The sequence below is a fragment of the Dufourea novaeangliae genome, unplaced genomic scaffold, assembly GCF_001272555.1.
Source record: "Dufourea novaeangliae isolate 0120121106 unplaced genomic scaffold, ASM127255v1 scaffold115, whole genome shotgun sequence".
Classification (NCBI taxonomy): Eukaryota; Metazoa; Arthropoda; class Insecta; order Hymenoptera; family Halictidae; genus Dufourea; species Dufourea novaeangliae.
This window is the reverse complement of record NW_015373998.1, coordinates 2,527,913-2,550,320: the sequence shown is the minus strand read 5'-3', so window position 1 is coordinate 2,550,320 and position 22,408 is coordinate 2,527,913. Positions and strand designations below refer to the sequence as shown.

The following is a 22,408-nucleotide window of genomic DNA, read 5'->3' as shown; positions in this document are numbered from 1 at the left end:
AACATAATACGAAGTTCAATAAAATCCAATGACATTAGTTCAACTTGGACAGCAGTGAGAACCTAGGAATCCTGAGGAAGATATAAATAACTTTTTATTATGTCGTTCCAGTTCCTGTAACTTGATTTATGAAAATTTATAATGTACATAAATATCCACGATCTAATAGTAAATAATATTTAGCAAACAAATTAATTACAGTCAACACCTTTATTGTCACAACCAGTCCGCGAATTTTATGCATTTATAGCATTTAGAATCGTTTCAAATGCAGTGTATGTATACAAGTTTGATACAGTTTTATGAGATTTTATATAGAACTCTTAATGCAATACTTAAATTCCTGTTTCATTTCACCTATTCCAAATTAGACAATATACACTGTGTGTCATAACTATAAAACCACCCTAAAATTTTCAATCCTTATGTACTGTGGTTGAAATAAAAACGAGCCACTTTTTTCTAGGGAATATAATCTATCCTTTTGTAGAGAAACATTATTTCTGAACACGATTTCAAACACGGCATACTCGGTTCGTTTTTATTTTATTCACAGTACAAAAGAATTGAAAATTATAGGGTGGTTTTATAGTTATGCCACGCAATGTTATGTCTGTATTTGCATAAATATCCGTGGTCCAATCGTAATTCTTGTTTCGTAAGTGTCATATACGTCTTTCCATAAACTTTAACATTACTTCCAACTTTCCTTTTTATTTTCCAATAATGATTTTGATAAACTATTATTCCCTGAAATTCAAATATCTCAAGACCACTTTCCTTATCCAACAAATAAAAAACGGGTTGCAATAGTAACACAATCCCCCCTGTATTTTTCACGCGACTGTTAGCCGTGCATTACGTCCCGCTTGGTGTTCGCAAGCGAATAGGGTTCCCTGAACTTTATGACGACCACGTATGCAGAAACAACGCGTACAACACGTCGCGCACGCTTCGTAAAAGTGAGGAGAAAAAGAATAATGTAAGAAGGAAAAGGGTCCAACAAGAAGCACACAACACCTTAAGAATTGGTTGCGGTCGCACGATCCATAAACCACACACGCACCACCCTCTCGGCCGACGCGAAACTTTTACTCCGTTAACGTTTCGAGAGACCGATAACTCATTGTTAGGTCATCGCGGGAATAATCCACGATCGGGTGTCATTAAATTGCTTGCCACGGTGCATTATTAAGTTTCGAAAGTGACGCAAGCGTTTACACCCGTGTGCAAGCTGGAATGGAAGAGGCTGCCTGTTCCGACGCTACTGCTTTCCTGTAAGTTTCGTGTTCTTAACCCCTTGCCTTACAACATCGAGTCAGACATATGATAACGATTTCACATTGAATTTAGTAAACATGTATATTATTCGTTTCCTTTGGGTCGGCATGAAATGCTGTTCCGCTGGTATTAACATTCAAGGTTTCGAATAAATGTAACATTTACCATAAGAATAGAATTCCCTTGTATCTAAGAAAGTATTAACGATAAAGAAATATTTCAAAGTGAAGCCGCAAAAGAAATCGTATGGCAAGGGATAATTAATTATAGAATTAATATTAGCTCACTTCATTGGTGGAGTCCGCGTTTCTAGACTTGAATTTCGGATAATATAATTCAACGTGTTCGTCATTTATTTGCTCGATGTCTAAGTTACAGTAGAACTGCATTGATTGGCACGGAATTTTAGTTATTGTTCCCCCGATTTACTGAACTCCTGCTGAGCTCATACATATTGTCAGAACTACTGCCAAACGTCACTCCATTTATGTGAACATCTGCAACAGCTAGAATGCAAAGAGTAGATCAATGCATTTACAAAACACATGATGCTTTGTAAGCTTAGATTCACTAAAAGTTGTGAAATTATTTTTTGTCGCAAATTTACTTCCACAATTATATGATTTGAAACATTATTGTGAGGTGAAGAACGAGAAAATGTATGATTGAATCCACTTATCTGAACGTGAGCTTCGGTTATTCGAACGAAAAGTCATAGATACTGAGTCAGTGAATCTGTTTTGTCTCCCAATGAGTTCAGATAAATTGAATTCTATTGTGGTACATATGAAACAGATACCTTCAGACGATATTGCGTGAAAAAATCACGGGGATAGGCCAAATGGTCAGGTTATTACGAACGTTTAAAATGGACGTGACGAAGGGACATAGTTGATATGTCACGCTATATGAGTGTGACAAAGGAATTAACACGACTGCCAGCAGCGAAAAACATATTCCAGATGTATGGTGAGGTGTTAGAGTAAATCAGTGCTGAGGAAGGTTCAAGAAATTTCGAGCAGGTTCTGACGAGGGCTCTCGTGTCGAGAAGCCCTGTATAATTAACATGTAGACATTTCACAGGTTATTACTGAGCGAAAGTCGATAACTATCGAAGAGTCATCGCAAAAATTGAAAATACATTGATCATGAATTACTGGCTAAAAGTTGTTTCTTATTATTAACATACGTATCACAATAACCACTTCAATTATGGGATGGTCTAATATTTGTCATTCTTTAATAAACCATTCAGTTGTATACACTGACTGTTAAGTCTCGTAAATATCGTCAGAGGTGAGAAATTAATATTGGGTTAAACCATACGTAACTTCCCTCACGGGTGAACAAACAAATAAGTGAAACCTGTTCGTTAATAGTAATGCAAAAGATATGGTACAGTATTATAAATTATAATAATCTAAGCAACGAAGAAATTTTAAAAAGAAAATGGTGAAAATTAACACGACTTCTATTCGTGAAATTTAACATGTCTAATAAATTCAATACTAAATGTTAAAATAAGTAAATAAATATAAATCTTGATCTGAAAGAATGTGTGTTAAATTTGTTGCTTCCCTACAATAGAATACACTGATTTAATTTAGTATCATTCGATCAAGTCTATAATAATGCGGGTATAATATTTTATATATTCAACAATTTATTATAGACGAATTTTACTTTTAAAGGTAATGAATTTAAACATTTTACACGATATTGCAAGTATAAATGTCTCTCATAGCCTCCAGATGTATATCTTCGTCGGTATTTCCTCCGTCACGATATACAATATAAAAGCTGCAGAAAAATTCATAGAATTCAGGACTTCCAAGATTCCATAAATATATTGACTGGGAAATTGTAGCATGCCCCGGAATCAACAAATAATTCTGACGATAAAAGAGATCGTGGAGTAGAATTATTCTCATAAACGTGACAATATTCTATGCAAAAGTTTAAATAAATCTTCTTCTTATCTTGTGTATTACGTTTAATAGTAACTTCATACTGCTACAGTAACTATTAATTGGATTTAATGAAAAGTCTTGCCGTTTTTCCTAGTGATTAAACTTTTCTAAAGTCTTCATTGATGATAAACAATACACAGACACATTAATCCTTGTGCAGTTCTCATGAAATTCTTGCATTACTATTCCTTGAATGAAATTGATCCGAAATAGAAATCCAATTGAAACACTTACTTCTCACTGAACTGTAATATATGTAAAATATTGGTGTCAAATTACTTTAAAACATTTCAATAGTAAAAAATCTAAATATAACTGAATCTTTTATTGTACGAAGGTTCAACAAAAGCCATTATATGTCCTGGATTAATATAAAAATAACATCCCAACATAATTTAGATAACATGCACAAAAACCATAGAGGTATTCACCTAACGTAACACATTTATTTAACTTGTTTAATTTTGGATTACATTTCTTTTGGTATAAACAATATTATCTTAAATTTAAATGAAACATTACCTGAACCCTCGTCCATGGGAACGTGGACGAAAAAGAAATCGTCGTATTCATGTGAATCTCCGTGCGAATCGGCGACATCGCGACAAAAATAAGGTGGAAAGGCCACTTCGATGTTGCATCGTTTACCGTGATAGGAACGTTCACTAGGAATGTCAGATAAGCCGATAACCATAGCCTCGCACTTTATTTCATATCTTGGGCCAACAAAGGATTGGTCCAACCTCTCTCCACCTCTCTTTCTGTCTCTCTTTCTCTCTCACTCTTAGCTATCACCATGAATGCTATTCGAGGACACAAGAAGCTTCCTCTGCTTTTGCCTTTCTTCCTATTATAGTCATAGTAGAACCTCCTTTTTATTCACTAATTGGGGCACATAATGGTTCCAATAACAGAATGTTGACATAACAAGATGTATTGTTATCAATAGAAATTGGATGTTAATGTATTTATAAATACAAAGACATATTGAAGCGATATCCTTGGGTAATAGCAATTATTACTCAAAATAGAATAGGGCCACCTGTATCCGAACTAATTGGGAAACATGAATGTTCAGATAAAGGAATTGTCGAATATTAGAAGAATCACTTTTCCGGTACGAAACTTCGTTTTATAAATAGAGACCAAGAGAATTGACACTTTGTTTAACTATTTATGGATCCCATATCTATTTGGCTGCTGAATTGCAGAAATTTTTCAATATAAGCAATTAAGTAAGAATTTGATGGAACAAAAGAAAGTATATAGCAAGCATAAGCACTACATATTTGCAGCAAGATAATATAAGAAATACTGACGTAATGTATGAACAAGCACAAAATCCATTTTCATTACATTCTACTAAACTTGTAAAAAAATGACACTACTTCTACTAAATTAATTAGATTTCGTCGTATCCACGAGTTATATATAACTGGTACAATGAAATTAATTGAAAAATGGAAAGAAATTGTGAAAAAATGAAGTAGTAAACAATTTAAATAAATCTTCTTAACTCTGCCTTCAAAAACGCTACAAAATTTCCGAACCCAATATAAAAATTATACATAGCGTTATATCTTTCTGCAGGTACGTATATTTGCTTGCATAGAACAGAAATTCTTTCGTAATTGATTATGAAAGTATAAGTTTAATAAGTTACCCAATGCAAATATACATCCAATGGTTACGTATTGTAAAAAAAAACTGTATTTCTTGTTTGTTTCTTTATCTACGTGAAATTCATTCAGCCTTGCTAACTTCGACACCTATTTTGAAATTATACAGATAAGTTGAAGAAGTAAATATATATATATATATATATAAACCTTGATCAAATATAGAAGTCGCTAAAAATAGGAAAAATATTACCACGGGAAGTAGAAATCTCGGAAGTATAAATATACATATATCTTCGTGACTGGAGAACTGTATTATCTATTTATTAATAATCCATTTAATCCACTAAGCTTCTTCTTCCTGTTGTTTATATATGTTAAGTTTTTCTTTTTATTTCAAATAAGAATTCACGTTCGTGACAAGAAACACGCGCAGCTCCGACACGGCCGATCCAAAGACATTGTGCTGCCTTTAGGAAGGTGAGCACCGGATGTGGCCGGTGACCTCCGGCACCTCGGCTTTTAATAACTAATCAGGTGTTAAAGCTTCGCAACGTTTCCACTTCCATCGTGGAAACGAATTGTAGCGAGCAAGACGAAATTCATCGTCGTGACTCATTCCTCGTCAACGATGGCCACTGCTTAATTGCGATCGTTTTTAACGCCGATATCCTTGAGACTCATCGCGGTTAATGCATCGAAAATTGCGGGAATGCAACGCTTATCAACTACCATTTAGAATTCGTCCAATTTGCGACCGATGTGGTCCGGTTTTGCAACTTTTTCAATATTTGTAGCCAAGGTTCTTGTCGAAACATCAGCATTGCCTCTTTACTGGCATATTACCCATTAATAGACATTTAAATTTCACTGCTTATAGATAAAATGTCTATTAATTTACCCTTAGATCAGGGTTAAAGAAGAAATTGCTACGTTATTCCATTGGAATTCATGCTATTTTTCATGAATGTAACTTCCTACTGTCACGAAAATGTTTAATAATAAGTTCCTTGGTTTAAGTTATACTGATAAAACTACAGAAAAGAGGAGAAAAAGAAATCAGCGGAGTCTCTGATACTCCATCTCAACACTAGAGGATTAAATACGAAACCTCCAGTCGCAGAATCATTTTAATGATAAAACTTCTTGTGCAAGTACTTTAACAGAACTTCTAGATTCTAGACTCTTGAACCAATTAAAGTATAAAATTGGCAGAAGCATTTATTTAATATGTGATACGAACTTTTCTGTCGAAATATTACTTTCCAGATGTGCGTACATTCCTCTACTATTTGAACCTTTTCATTTCTAAATTATTTAAAAATTACCAAAATAATATTTTGTTATACTTTTGTGTATATTACATGACATATAAATGATTCACAAGAACATTTTTACTTTTTTACTTTTATCACAGTTTCTTTAATAATTCTCATGACAATGTTATTCTACACAATAAAATTTATTTTTTCATACCTTTGAAGAATAAACCCTATTGAAATATTTGAAAGAAAATTGAGTGTTGTGAGTTTCTATTGTATTTTGTATCAATGTTACCAATAAGCTTTTAAATGCACATTCAAATTTGTGCCATACCATCTGTACAATAATTCTAGAAGAAACTATTATATACTCACAGATATAAAAAAATACATGAGACTAATATTTTATTTCGTAATTTAGAATATGTAACCATACGGCAATAGTGGCAATGAAAGTGTTAACAGCGTTGTCGCCATAGTTTGTTGACCACGATACATATACTTTATCGTAGAAGTTAAATATGACCTCAGTAACGCCACGTTAATTGCTATTCCACAATGCCTGTTAAATTTATATTTAGCGAACACGCTTTTTCCAACTGTGTTCGATAACTAACCTTGTTCCAGAATACCTTTGCAAAAATCGTACCGTGGGTCACACTCCCCGTAAATAAAAAATCGTGACATTCGATTTCAAGCGGCGATGATTGATTTTATTAAATCGATGCTTCGACGAAAGATACGAAGCCTCGGTTCGTATCGTAGATATCGTACACCTGCTTTGGCGAACTCGGAATCAATCGATAGCGGTGTTTTACGAAAAGGGTACAAAATGAAATAGTTGAATGAACCAAAATGATCGCGGAAGATTATTATAGGATCCTAAAGACAAGATATGAGAGTGCACACAGTGATTTGAAATTATAAAATTATGACATAAACTCCAAAGTGTAACATTTTTAAGAAATTGTATTATAATCACTCAAAATTAGTGGAGCTAAGTGTGTAAAAAAAAAGTGACAGTGTTGGTGCATAACTTTCTCCGCATTTGCAACATCATGCAGCAATATTATAATATCTAAGGCAAATTAAGTGTTGTTAACACCGATAAAACGTCAAATTTCTGAATTATAATATTGCTTAGTAATTAATTTTTAACTGTCATATTTAAAAAATATCTATAACAAGAAACCATTGATTATTGAATTTTAATTTTCCAAGTTTCATTACATTTTTATGATTTCAAACCACTGTCGCGATGGTAACAGAGTTGGGCACATAATTATTCGAATAATACATAGGAAAAAACTGCAATATTTAAAAGCGTCATTCTGAGCTTGAAACAATTAATGTGATTAAATAATTGTTGCCAAGTATCGACTCATTCAAGAAAAAGTATTATTTTATTATAAAAATTGGAATTTCCACGTTTAAACGATTAAAAACGATGAAATATTTTCTTTCCCTTTTATTTTGGTATGTCTATATTTTTAGATTTAATTACCATATTTTTCACGGAACGCTTCTACGGAAACAGTGTGGATTACGTCTTCCATTAAGATTAGTCAAAGAAGACACGTTACTTTAATTAGAAATGTATAAATTCATAAAAAAAATTTCGATTAATAGTTTTACCGCGATGGAGCATTTATATCAATGATTTTTGGTATACGTAATTATTACTGTTTCATTCCCTTCCGATAACGCATCGTGACATGATAGATCGAGTATCAGGGGTGCTTAGTCCCCGGGGGTGATAGTGGCTATGACTACCCCCCGCGAACGGCTATAAATGTAGGTTGAGAGAGCGTCCATTCTGCTACGTGTCGCTGCTACACTCATCGTCCGAGTAATAATATCGTCGAAAGGTCAGTACAGAAGTGTTACAAACACGTTTTGCTATTCGTTAAGCTTGAAAGCTTCTTCTTCCGCTTAACCTCCGATTCAATAAAACATTTCTTTACGATCTGCAAATGATTTAAATAACATGTACCTACACCAAACAAGTATAAATAATATTCCAATTTCTACCTGAAGAAACACACATTCTCGTTTTGAACCGATATTGTATAATACTCGAAGACCTTCTTGTATCAGCAAGTCAAATGGATCGTTTATATTTTTATCGTTATTCAATGTTTTGCGACATTGCATCGACTGCATCTTATCATGTAAATAACATAGTAGCACATTTATCTGACCTTCCAAGCGAACGAATAAACTAACATAAGTGGGCAAACATTGAAATCCATATTTTCTTATTTTTATTGTGAAAGAAGAACTTAGCGAACGGCACTCCGATTTTTCCATTTTTTTTATTCAATGCGTTATGGAGTTTATAAGGCCAACAAGAACCACGAGATTCAAAACAATGACTATAAAAAAGGAATTAGAAAGGCGATTTATAAGGACATATGGCGTTACTATGATGAATCGATTACTTAACAATTGTTTCCAATATATCAACGCTTTTATGGTGTATTATTAAGCAAAGGGAATATTTGACAAAGTACTATTTTAACATCAAAATTACCAACTACATAGGGTCTCTTTAATTATTCTTAAACGTTTCGGATTCCTGTCATCTGGAAACTGTACTTTAAGACACCATTTATCAATTCGTTGTTTTTCTGCAGCCTATATTTCCTGTAAATATAGAGCACAAGAGCACGAAGCCTGGAACGCAACTTGGTCATTTTTTATTCTCATCATAGTTTTCCGTGTGGGTCATTCCACGCGAAGTTGAATACTTTTTGGAGTAACATTTCAGATTTTGTTGAAAATCGGATACGTATAGTCTTTAATGATGTATAACTGTATTTCAAAGGATTCTCGGAAACTTTAAAAATTGTTCATTTTACAGCTGTTTGAAATATAGTGTCAATCTCTTTTCCATAAACTATAACTCTTTGACTACGAAACTGATCAGAATGACGTTTGTGGGTAGAAGCATAAGAGTACCTACTAAAAATTATTTCAGTTAAAAAGAAATATTTTTTAACTATTTATTTTGGAATTATTTTAATCCTTTAACACCCGGACCTTTGAATCGTTATTTCAAATTTATGTTTTTTCTTGTTATTTAAAAGTCAAATTTTTTCTATTTCTTTTCATTTTTTTTTTTTGGAAGGAATTCTTGAATTTCTTACCTGAAAGCGTGGAGATCTACTTCACATCAGTCAAATTCTGGATCCTTGCTGACAAAAGTTATATATTAATTGGCAACTCAATTTCAAGCACTTTTAGAATGAGTGTTGCATCGGTGCAACACTGAGCATTAAAGGGTTAAAGAAATTCAATTTTATAATAACAGAGCCCTATCGAAAAATTTGAAAAAAAAAATCAAGGTATAATCCTATTTGTCTTCTTTATGGCCAAATTTAAAAAAATATCGTAACTTCAAATTTACCCATGTGAAAATTAATTGAAGTTTCAAGTACACTTATGTATCCACCGTGAGCACCCACAAAGCTCGTTTTGATCAGTTTATTAGTTCAACAGTTATAATTTTGATTAAGTATATTAAGTTTTATGAAGTAAAATCAACAATTTCAAAATTTTTCAAAAACCCTTCTAGGGTACGAATGACCCGTGGTACAATCCACCCTTTGTAGAAAGTGTCCCACATTTTTATCAACGCCCTGTATACAACGTTGGTTTCCAGTTCACGAAACCCGGCTACCGTCAAACAGTGCTCTTCCGCCGAAAATAAAAAAGAAAGAAACTTCTGGTAGCTGGGCCCACGAAAAACAGAGGGAAAGGGGGGTCGGGTGGGTGAGTGAAAGAGGCCGAGGAGGGCGATCCTGCGATTACCATAATGTCGCCGGTAATGTGCCTTTTCCACTCTGGTTTCCTTCAGCTGCGCCCGCAGCACCAGTTCGCATGGGGGCCTGATAAAAATGTCCTGTCGTTAACAGCGACGCGTTGTACATTCGTACGCAAACGTGTCCCAACGGAAAAGGCGGCAGCCTAGCCTAATTACATTATTCATGACCGTGTCCGCGATGTTTCTCGTCTGAACTCACTGTGCGTTTTGCTCCGGTGTACGCCGGCTACGAAATGAATCTTCGTCACACACACACACACCCCTCCCCTCCCTCCACTGGAAACTTCATTTTCAGAATCTTCGCGTATATACTCGGGAACGAATGTGATTCTCGATTCCGTGGGACCGTACTCTTTTGAACTTGGTGATTTTTCAACCCTCCGCAACGGTGTCTGGGTCCATTTTTACCAAAAGTTTCAGAAAGTTCACGCACCATTCCAGTTCACAGAAGCTAATTGAAGCGTACAGTTGTTTAGATTACCATTTTATAATAGTGTATTCTAAAGAAATTCGTTCGAAAATACATCCAAAAACAGACAGATATCGTGGTCTGTCTGGACCTAAATGCCGTCGCCTACTCGATCATCAAAAATGTCTGACTTTCGTTAACACGTTCATCGGGGGAACCTATTTTGATTGACTTTGTGTTCACGCCGATTGTGTAGTAAGGTCTGATCAAAAAGTTGGGAGACTAAAAACTGTAACAATTGTTGGATCATACAATTTTCATGTTGTTACATATAACAATTTAATTCTGTCAAAATTTTACAATTGTAGTTCTAGCAGTTAAAGTGTAAACAAAACAAAAAAAAGATCGTTTTATAAAATGTTGATTGCCTACATCTGGACCAGAAGTGTTGTAATATTGTAACAGATTTAACCATTTCACTTATTAATTATATTGCAAAAAGTAAATAACATTCATTCTAAGCAACTTTATTCCTATAATTTTAAGTTCAATTTTATTACGATTGATTTAGTCCTTTCACTGCTGATTTTTTATTGAAAAAAGTACAACAGAGGGAAAATTACAACGTTGTATAATATTGTTTTCAATATTACATCTAGTAAATACTCGTGGAACCGACCAATTTTGTTTGTCGACGTGTTCCTCTATTTTCACAATACGTAATTAATTCAGTATCCAAGACACTTATACTTAAATTCTTGTCGTTCTGTCACCAATATTGTAAGCAAATTCATAATTCATCGAGATCTAATTTATTTTCGGGGCTCCCTTTACTGCGCATTATTATGTAAATGTCGAGGAAAACGAAACCCTATTGTCACGCGGAAGTTTGTGACAAGTATGCAACATTTGAATGCTGTCGCTGTTTAAGAAGTCGTCAAACACGATCCCATTGAATTTTAATTGTCCCGACCGCCATCGCCCTCGAATACATTATTTTGTCAAAACAAACTTACAATAAAGTATATTTGTATACAGTGAGACGAAAGAATATTCATACAAATCTTATTACCAATTGACAATGCTATTCTCATTGTAATACTGTAGTAGAAATTGTTTATTGCCAATTATACTAGAACAATTTAGCTTTTTATTGAGGTACAGACTGGCGGAAATAATTTTTAACGGGTCATTCTGATGTGACACTTTGAAAAGGTGGATGCTTTAGTTTTAATTTATGTGTTATTCAAAAGTAAATACATTCAGATGTATCTCGTATCGATATCATGTATGCAGCTGACATCACCGTTTAGTTGTGTATCAGTACTGTTACGAATATTGAGTACATTAAACTTTAAACGCGTTTTCTCGAAACGTCATTTTTTCAAGCTGCAGAAGTAAAAAGAAAAAAAATATGTGATCGATCTTCCTCAAATTTTCACTTGTTATTCTGCACATCACTGGCTTATCTCCCAAACCACAATTATTTTTTTATGTTGCAATTTTCGTATTTTCAACAAAAATTGGAAAAAAAACTATTGAAAAATAGTGAATACATTTTTTTGTATTATTCTGATATAAATCAATGAACCAAAAAATTCCTAAAGATTCTTCAGTTTTCCAGCCGTCACACCAGAGACCAGATTAACCGAAAACTTGAGTAAACTGTCAATCGATAATAAAATTTACCGGTGTACAAATACTTTTTTTGACACTAACTAATAGTTTACAATTCATGAGGTCGATATTTATTTCTACTAAAACATAAAATAATTAATCCAAAAAATACAAATGCTTTAGCGTTTAAATAATTTTGCAGCTTAAAAGATGTGTCTCTCCATTTTAGTTCAGGGTGATAGAAATTCACTATAATAAATGTTCAAACATTGCATTCATGTCGAATGACCAGTGATCATTGAATACATCGAAACGTACCTTGAAACCTCGGAGATTATAAAATATTGCAAAAAGTGGGCGATTACGGCAACCTTCTCGGTCCTATACTCGCGACATTCACGTAGAACACACGACACAAAGAAGCGTTGCAGCATCGGGTATACCTGGTTAACGAAAGGAAAAAAAAAATATACGGCATCAAACATCACGCTAGGCTTTCGAGCATTATCTGCATTCGTATTTTTTTCCGCTGACATAGACGCAAACTGCACCGGACTTGCGCAATTTGACCGAGCATAATATGCACATTTTAGTGCGCCCTCGTACTATGCTACCTACATATATTTATACCACTTTTACTCATATCCATATTTTTTCTCGATTCTAATTATTATATTTCACGTATAATCTCAATAATTATATATATGTATACAGGGTGAACCACGAATCATAATCAGTAGAGATTACTCTGTTATTAGCAGTCCGATCGAAAATGTTTTTATCAGGTATAGCATGGTTTCAAGAGAGCTTTAACGTGATTATAGCAAATTTATTCTTTTAATCGCCGTCTACGCGAGTGCATTGCAGCTGACGGACACCATTTTGAACATCGCTTAAATTAAGGTAAAAGTTATGTTATGATACTTACCGAATTCGTCTTGAAATCCTTTAACAAATAGGCGTAAAAAAATGATAGGTGTATTTGAAAAAAAAACAGTTGACAAAAAATTTGCTGTAATCACATTAAAGCTCTTTTGAAACCATGCTATACCTGATAAAAACATTTTCAATCGGACTGCTAATAACAGAGTAATCTCTACTGATCACGATTCGTGGTTCACCCTGTATATACATAATTTTTTGGTCAAAAAGATCACTTATTTTATCAAAAAAATACTCGCAGTCTGAAGGTTAAAGGGTACTATCACGTGTCGCTTAAATCCTGAATCCTTTTCTAGCACCTAGTCCAGACTGAACACTAACAGGGTGCAGCTTTATTGAATTTGCGTGATCATCACATGCACACACAGAGAACCAGTTCACCTATTACTGTGCGTGTACTCGAACGCGTCTGCTGTCTGTGACAACGATGTATGTGTTATACCCGTCGTCCATCGGCCGGGTGCACTTGCGTTTGTCATCGGTAACTCGTCTAATAGAGCTGCGCGGCAGACGTGCTCTATACACTGGCTAAATACGCCGCTGGATGCATTAATGCACCGATATCGATGCATCCATCCTCCGAAACAAAGTCATTCGATTCCCTCCCCGAGTACTCTCAAGTCTGAATAGAGAGCAGACTTATGCATATAGGAAAATAGGTCTGTTTTCAAAAAGAACTTGTCGGCTTGGAGATGTGCCCCTTTAGAAACCAAATTGATCAACTCCACGCAATAAAACGTAATGGGAACAGTCGATATCTTCTACATTATACCCTGAGTTTAACAACGGCTGAACGTTACATGGTAATTTATTTTAAATATACGTTTTCAGATTATGACATATAAAATTCTTCAGAATAATTACCTAAGAAACGTTAGTATTGGAGAAGCTTACAGAAATTCGAGTAGATTAGTTCAATAACTCAAGAATTTGACATTTATCATTCATTAGTTCAACAGTTTGATAGTTGATTGAAGTTTTGTTTCTGACCAGTCAGATTTAGTAATAATAAATAATAGAATTCATTAGTAGACTGCGGATTTTTATATAAAATCACATTTTATAAAATAATTCGTAAAAAGAACAAAAGTTGGAATTCCCTTCTTCCCTTGAGTGTCTTATTGGGGTAAGAATGTAACAGGAAACTCGTTGCGTCTGATAGAAGTTTTGTCCTTTATTGTATTTCACGGGGCCCTATCTACCTAATCTCTAGTCTACTAATAAGTACAGTGATCCCTCGATGAATGGAACACGAGCAACGGCGTTATTCCCATCATTGGGAAAGTCCCCCTGTGGAACCAATCAAAACACAGTAAACAGAAGCTAAGCAGAAGCTCGACTTCTTGGGTGAAACGAAGTTTATTTCGAGGAGTACAATTCAACATTTTATTAGTTTTTATGGATATTACCATAAAGATTAATTTTTTATAGTGAACCAAAAATTGCGTCACCTATATGGGCTATATGTATGTGAATGATGTGGCAGTAAAAGTATTAAATTTTCAAATCTAACTCGCCCCCGCACGTCTTATTTCCACATGACCATCTTGCATCTCAGTTTCCTTCTGTGTACCATCCCTCTCTGATTAATTGCTTGTCACATTCGCGCATTCACCTCCAGTACTCTATACCGTAACCATAGTCGCCTCTGTAAATTCCCCTATCAATTAATCCTGTCCGATCCTTACCTCTCCAATTCCCATAAGCACATACAGGTGTTTCCTTTTATCTGGCTTATTACATAAAGAAATTGAAAGCCTACAGGATCTACTGCACCCTAGTGATCGACTTAGAATCTATTTCGACATCCTAGTTTATAAAACAGCTGGTAGGAAGTCTGGTTTGATACATCTTTCACAATAAACATTTTTCACTATATCTTTTGGAATCATTTGCTTGTGTAGTATGCTTACCAATAAGTAATTCAACTACCTATGCTATCATAACAATATTCGTTATTTCCTCCTATCATCATCTGCCAGACCACACAGAAGGTTGAAAAGATATTCTGAATCTAAAATGCATTGTTGTGAAGAATTGGAACAATAGTGAATTACGTATTGGTATATCTATTCCATAAAAACACTTAAGAAAGAAGTTTCTAAGGGCAACATTTCTTTCCATACAAATTCCACAGGAATAAATATTTTCTTAAAACGAAACACATTAAGTTCGAACAAAATTTATTTAAAAACGAAAAACAACCATTTATTTCGACCCCTGGAATAAATGCATAAAAAATAAATTACAAGAAAAAAAACTTTGGACCTCTTCGAACCTGTGAAACCGAGCAACCCCCTTGAACCTAGGGTTCACTCGCGCCCATTCGCTTCTCCTATCTACGTTTCTTTCCCCCCCCCCCCTCCCCTGTGCGATTGTACACGTTTTTCGTTTACACACCGCCGCCTGTATGTATACGCATCTTCAACCGGTGCGTCCATGCCCAGGTAACACGCACACACAGACAAAGCAAGGCCCTACTTGCCCGTAGCGTAGAATATCTACACGGGTCACCGTGCACACGTATAGTGTATCTTTGATATCTGCCTCTGCGTCCGTTCGGCGGTTGTGTGTCACGTATAGCCAGCAGCGGCGACAGCGTCGTCCGTAGAAGCTCTCGGGCCTCTTGGTGCGTGCGTGTGTGGCCCTCCTCTCCGCCCCGGCCGAGGGTTGCTAGGTAGGCGGTAGGAGGTGGAGTAGCGGCGAACGCACAGTCGCTCCTCGATGGTCGGACGGTGAACGTGGCCCGGGCCTACCAGCACGTAAAACGTCCGCTTTAGTTTCCACTGGGACACCGTCGGCGCAACCACCTCAGCACAGGGTGTTGTGTCGGCTGCTGCCTCTATGGAGGTTTCGTGTGTTATCCGCTAAAGAGATCATTTTCCTGGAAGAACTATCGAGAAACATCATCAGCTCAATCAAGTAAGAAACCCCGTATATTTTTATAATATTTAACCGTAGATACCACCCTGAGTTAGGGTGGCACCGTCACTATTAACTTTAAGCTGTTCAAAGTGAGTACAAAGCTATTGGGGGATCGAGTGGAATACTTGGAGGAGGGGGAGGTGTATATTGTTTCTATCGGGGCGGTTCAAACCCAAAGGATTTGCGACAGTAATGCCCGGGGATTCGCGACCCAGAGATCCGTGTGCATCGTCGTACGCGCACACGTAGAACACTGCGTTACCAGGGGGGATATTGTATATATGGTTTGCGACGATTAGAGACCCAAGGGATCGCGACACGTCGACGAAACCGTACCGTGCTGTGTAATATTTGTAACAAACGGCCGGACTCGTATTACAATGTTACGTGTCGTTGATTCTGTCGCGTTTAATGCACGCGCGATACGCCGGACGGGAGTCGATATCGCGGAGCTTGCAGTGTATTACGTTTCCATCCTACCCCCCTTTCCCCATTGGGGGACAGTGTCTCGATGCCTTGAAGGAATTCTCTGTGTCGTCGTCACGACGCTGAAACGTTGCTGATAATTCCTTTAATACTGGGAATCGAGTTAGCCCGCCCTCTGCGATAGAAATTAACGGGGATAGGAAAGTTCGTGGCGGGAGCAACAAGTTTCCAGGGAGAGCACAATTTCACTTCACCCCCATACCAGCGCCGTCACACGGGATGGAATCTCTCCGTGGTAATTGCGAACTCGTCGAGCTCTCGTCTCGATTCGAACGAACTACAGTGATTTCTCGATGAATGCGACACAAGCAACCGCGGTATTCCCACCCTTGGGGGAGTCCTCCCGTGGAACCAATCAAAACACAGTAAACAGACGATCGGCTTCGGGCGAAAAACAAATTTCTGAGGGGCTGAAAACTTTTCCGCCTTGACATGAATACTCCGAAGTGGACCCAAGCACGTCGCACTCATCGAGACATTACTGTATCAGGAATTTATTTTCAAGCATAGCTACAGATATTTGTGCACGATAAACAAATGCCGTGTACGGAAACTTTTTATCTTTTCGCGACGAGGAACCGAGACGGTCAATATGGCGGGTGTGCATAGTTTCGAGGTAAAGATGGAGGAGTCCTTCGACGGAAAGAACCGCGGCGAACAAGGCGAGACGCGCTATTTACACGAATGCAAATCGGGGCCTGGCTTTTGACGACATTTTTCACGTGGTCCGCCGTCGGATTCGGACGAACGACATTCCCGAAAAATCGCTTTCACGATTTTTTTGCGGTACCTTTTGCCGCGTTATTTCGATCCTGAGAGGAACAGGATCTCTCCCAAGCGAGGAGGACGGACCCGCGCGCTCGACCGCTTCGCCACGCAAACATTACGAACGGGATTACACGAGTCCATGGGCAAACAGACCGGCGAAATGATTTTCCGTAAATGCGTTTCGAAATATGAACGTTTGCTCGGGCAAACAAAAATGATTTCCTGTAAACGCCCGCCCGTCCGCTCGCGTAATTGAATTATACGTTGTAGGTACCTATGTAGGTGGTACTAGTGTCTCGCGACCGATAGATGGTCATTAATCCGACGATCCACGTTCGTGTCGTCGCAGAACTTTCGCCCACTTTTCTGCATTTACAAAATTAACACTAGAACTACCGAATCCGTCAAAATGACGGATTACAGTATCTGTGAGAAATTCGAACTAGACTTTACGATGTTGCTTGCGGTAGAATGTGTTATAGAGTGGATTAAGCCCCCATAATCCTAGTGGGATATAGTGAATAAATGATAGCTTTAAAAATATTCAGGACACTTGGATTTATTGTTACTTAGACACGGATTATGAGTTTAGTTGTTTGTTAACTCAATTTTATCTTAGGAATATACACGTCACTCTATGTATAAATCATGAATAGTAAGATTATTTATCGACATTTATGCACAGATATTGTTTTACGATAATATTCTTTAGTAGTATAATATTTATTATTTATAACAAGGATGCGACTGTGTATGCATTTATACCGTATTCGAAAGTACAAAATGCAATAAAATGAAAGTTACAAAAATGTTTAACGAAATAATTCCTTATTTTTAATCTAATAGAACTAGTGATTAAAAAACTCAAGATTTACTTATCCGTGATTTTCGATAGTTCATGGATAACAATGGAAATTTGCATACACTTACAGTCTACTTATAGCAATAGCTTTTCGTAAGATTGATATAAAGATAAGAATTCACTGAAATAGAAATCTAATCACAAACAGCAAATACTCAGATATATTTTCGACAACGAAAATAGTTTCCAATTCCTTCCTTTCGAGACCTTAGATATAAAATTATTTTTGTATTCCGTAAACTGAACGTAAGGAATCCAGCGGTATTTTGTAAGAAATCTACACTAAACCTCTGAATAAATAAATTGCGGATGCAGTTCCGGTTACTATGACGGATAAGGACAAATAAACTTGTCCAATTATTACAGTTTGTGGTTTCGTGTTATCACGAAACAGAGTTAGACATGTACGTTTCACTGAAGCCTAGTCAGTCTATATTAGTGACAGTCTTATAAAATGTTTTTCTGGAATTACTGTGTAGATGAATACAGATATAACTGACTATAAATAAGTTTAAAAACACATGTATCTAGGATTTCAAAATAACAATTTAGGTGAACTTTGTATCTAATAATTTGATTCGAGAAAAACAAACACAAACACGTGGAAAAAGAACTTCTCTGAGCGTAAAATAAATACGGCGACTGCTCCAAATCCTCAAAGAAACAGAACTACGTACTGACAAGTGTAATGCAACTGAACATTATCGTCGTCAATAACCTTTGAATGCGAGAAAAAAAGCAAACAAACGCAAAGTACTTTGTAATACAAGAAAAACAAATTATTTTAAAAGGAATAAATTATTTAGAAAACGTCGAATAGAAAAGCAAACAAAGACGCATTTGTTATACTGTAAAATGCAGGCACGCTATCAGCAGAGATAATACGCGAAGGACGAATTTACCTGCGATTACTTGACAAACACGGTCGAACGATTAACCGTGTCGGTATACCTGCGACGTTCGTTGAAGTCACTTTCGTTATAATATAATTAACGTTCTCCCGCTTGATAAAATTCGCAAGTACAGTCATAACCGAGGCATAATGATACTCTTATGAAAACGTTGTATTTTCCTTGCAATATAAACTGTCAGTTTTTGAGATTTCGAACATCAAATTCACAAAACTTCGAACGCACACTTCCTTCCCCCTCGAACAATTCGGTATGATTTTCAATATTCTTTGAAAGATAATTTTCCTTCGAGTAGAAATAATTTTCCTTTTATTAAGGAGAAGCACGCTTAATCTATGTTTCGAATAAAATATACAGAAAGTCTGTGATTGCTTCTGGATTTTCTATCGCAGGTGCGTCCTATAACGGTGTGGCTAATGACGGCGTATCGCTCGATCGATAGATTAACGCGCTGCCTAATTTATCAAGTGTTTTATATAGTCGTGACATTATTTTAATCAGAACGATAGAGCATTTTATCGCGACGATACCTCTAGCGTTTCCGTTATCACACGCAATGAAAAGAAAGTTAAAAGAAATTGGAATGAAAAATTATGAATGCAACGCCCCGAAATAGAACCCCTATTTCGTGTGCCCTAATCGATATTCGATCTAAATACACTAAAAACACGGGTAACGCGACGTGTTATGCAAAAGAGAATGAAAAAAGAAAGCGAAGTAATATCGATCGCGTCTCGATTCTCGTACACGAATCACACTTGTGCCTTGAACGGTAGAAAAAAAAATGTCTTAATTATGAAACGGATTGACGGAGAACACGCGTGCGTTACTTGCAGCTAATTAAATCGATCCTTGTACTTTAACCTTACAGTCGGTAGTTCTAGATCCTTGGTAATATGCAGTTTCACGCGACACGTTGTATATTGCCTATCGTTTCAAACGGTTACGCTACACTTTTACCGACCAATAGAAAAATCATGTTTGTCGTTGATTCAATTAAGAATTGGATTCTTATTTTCAGAATTCAAGAAAATGGATGAAAACTTCCGGTTTCTTTTTTGTAATTTCAGTTTTCTTTTTTCAATTCCATATCTATTTAACCCTTGTATGGGCAACCAAAATATTCACGGTTATTCTACTATTCTGAGAGATTAGATAAACATATGTAATTTTACTTCCATACTTTTCCGAAACTCTTAGTTTGCCCTTCCTATAATATACCAAGTGCTGTTTTAAACGAGAACATAAAAAATTGTGAAAGGAAATTTAGAAATGAGTACCTGGGTACGCGGATACTCGGTTGCCTAGACAAGGGTTAAAATATAAGAATGTATTTGACGAGATTTTTACTGTCCAGTGACTTTGAGTAGAATCTTTCTGTGAGAAAAGAAAATTGAGAGTACATGAAAAGTAGATACAATAGAGTAAATGTATTGCTCGCTTTGTACGTGCTATTTAAGAATATATGATATGAATTTGTTAATAATTTTCTGGTAGAAAATTACTAGCAATGTCAAAAATTTGATTGATTAAGAAAACTTACTGGCAATGTCACAAATGTTTGATTGATTGGATCTCGATTTGCATAATGAATGGACTGCGGATGTTTATGCAAATATAGACTTTGGTGGACTAATGGGAAACTGGAATTAAAGAAAAATTTGTTTATAATGGGATTTGTCAAGTTGCAAATAACATAAAAACCTAATTAAAATTTACTACGGTGTAAAAATTAGTTATAGACAATTGTGTATGACATAAATGCATAAAAATATACAGTGTATCCTGTGTAAAAATATACAGGGTGTCCTATAAATGATTGTACCAGCAGAAAAATAAATTATGGGTTTATGCAAGAAAAATAGTTAAAATATTGAATAAAGTTTTTGTTGTAATTCGCGTCATTTTCTAGATGATTGAGTTCGAAATTTAACTCTAAGGAAAGGTATATGAACCTCTTAGTGGTTTAGGTGAAACATGAAAATTAATATAAACATAGAACCTGTAAAGACAAGTAGTAAAAATAACTAAAATAAATACATGCTATATTATACTGTTTTGAATCTGCACCAACTCGATTTTTCAATTTTGTAACAACAACTGCTTTTATTATGAATATCTCAATCGAAATTGAATCCAGTAAAACTCTGAGACCGAATTAAGCACCAAGGATTGCCGAGCTTTACTTTTCTAGTATCTGGTATTGAAACTTTTCATATCTTATTCTCTTCTACTGCAAGTCTTCGCACTTCGTCAAACTATGTTTATTATTGAAACTATACAGAGTTAATCAAAGTTCAGTTGTTGTTCGGCTGGTAGATTAAAGTATCATCCTTTAAGAGATATCGGAAGGAACGAGAAAAGAATTTCTGGCGAAATGATTTTACCAGAAAGATCTTCGAGTAACGTGAAACTATTCTGTTTATTAAAGCTGCAGGTGAAGGGGGATCAAAGTTTCGACAACGGTCGAAATGTTCTTATTGGTAAATACTTTTTCCCTAAAAGATACACAAGCTATTTTCAAAAAAAACATAATTTGTATGATTTTACAATGAAAAAATAAATTAATGTTTATAAAGGAACGAATGAAACCAAATTTTGCTCATCTGGCTACACAACGAGACATTTGGAAATCGTTTCATCCATTTTACGTTCTCCATTGTAACGGTTTTTTATTTATTTTTTCTGTATTTATGTTTGTTCAATTGAACGTATTAATTATTATATACATACGGGTATGAAATTTACAACTTTAAGAAATCGTTTTGGCAGTATAGCAAGGTCTTTTATTAGCTTCCCAGGGACAGTATAAGAATTACTTTATCATTTTTTGTCACAGAGATGAAAGTGCAAAATGCGAATAATATGGGTCAAAGAAGTCAAAGGATCAAAATGGGAAAAATACTTTACCGAACGAAATGAAAGGAAATGAACGTTTGTTTTATACGAAAGAGAACTTCACGTCGTTACATGATGAATCGGCAATAAAAATATTCACAAAGGTGCAGACGCAATCAAGGTTTCTATTTGCAGACATAGCTACATATGCGATATACGAGAGTTTCAAGACTAACTGCCGTTCCTCTTTTATTCTACGATAGAAAAGTCCTTTTTAAACCGTGAAATAATTTTCACTCGTGGTCACTAAATAAAGGAAATATTCCGTCTTATTATAAGCGCTCTCTCGTTGAACCTTTTCGTTAATTTCCACTAGTTTCTTCGAGTATATAACGCGGTCCTTGTTCTTTAAACAACAATTAGGTCATTTCAATTCAAATGGAATTAAATAACCATTAAAAGCAAACTTCGTCTATTACATGTAAGGAAAATAAAATAAGTAATATTTCTAAACAAAGAAACACGTTCAGTGCTTAAAAAGAATTAAATCTACATATTCACTGAGAGACAGATGAAACAACTTGCAACCGCAAGAATTTCACGAGTTACAGAATTTGTTTCTCATTCTTCATTAAAAAATCTACAATGCCTGCAAAATATTCTTTGCAAGAATATACTGTTTAATGCCAATT

At 35.6% G+C, this 22,408-nt stretch overlaps 1 protein-coding gene across 1 annotated transcript in view; it reads left to right on the top strand.

Annotated features, from left to right (window-relative positions):
• The first annotated feature begins 15,771 nt into the window (after nt 1-15,771).
• LOC107188087 (thyroid receptor-interacting protein 11-like) overlaps nt 15,772-22,408 on the top strand; it is a 50,073-nt gene continuing 43,436 nt past the window's right edge. The window contains exon 1 of the mRNA XM_015576332.1: nt 15,772-15,848. The gene's annotated coding sequence lies outside the window, so the exon portion shown is untranslated. The remainder of the gene's footprint in view (nt 15,849-22,408) is intronic.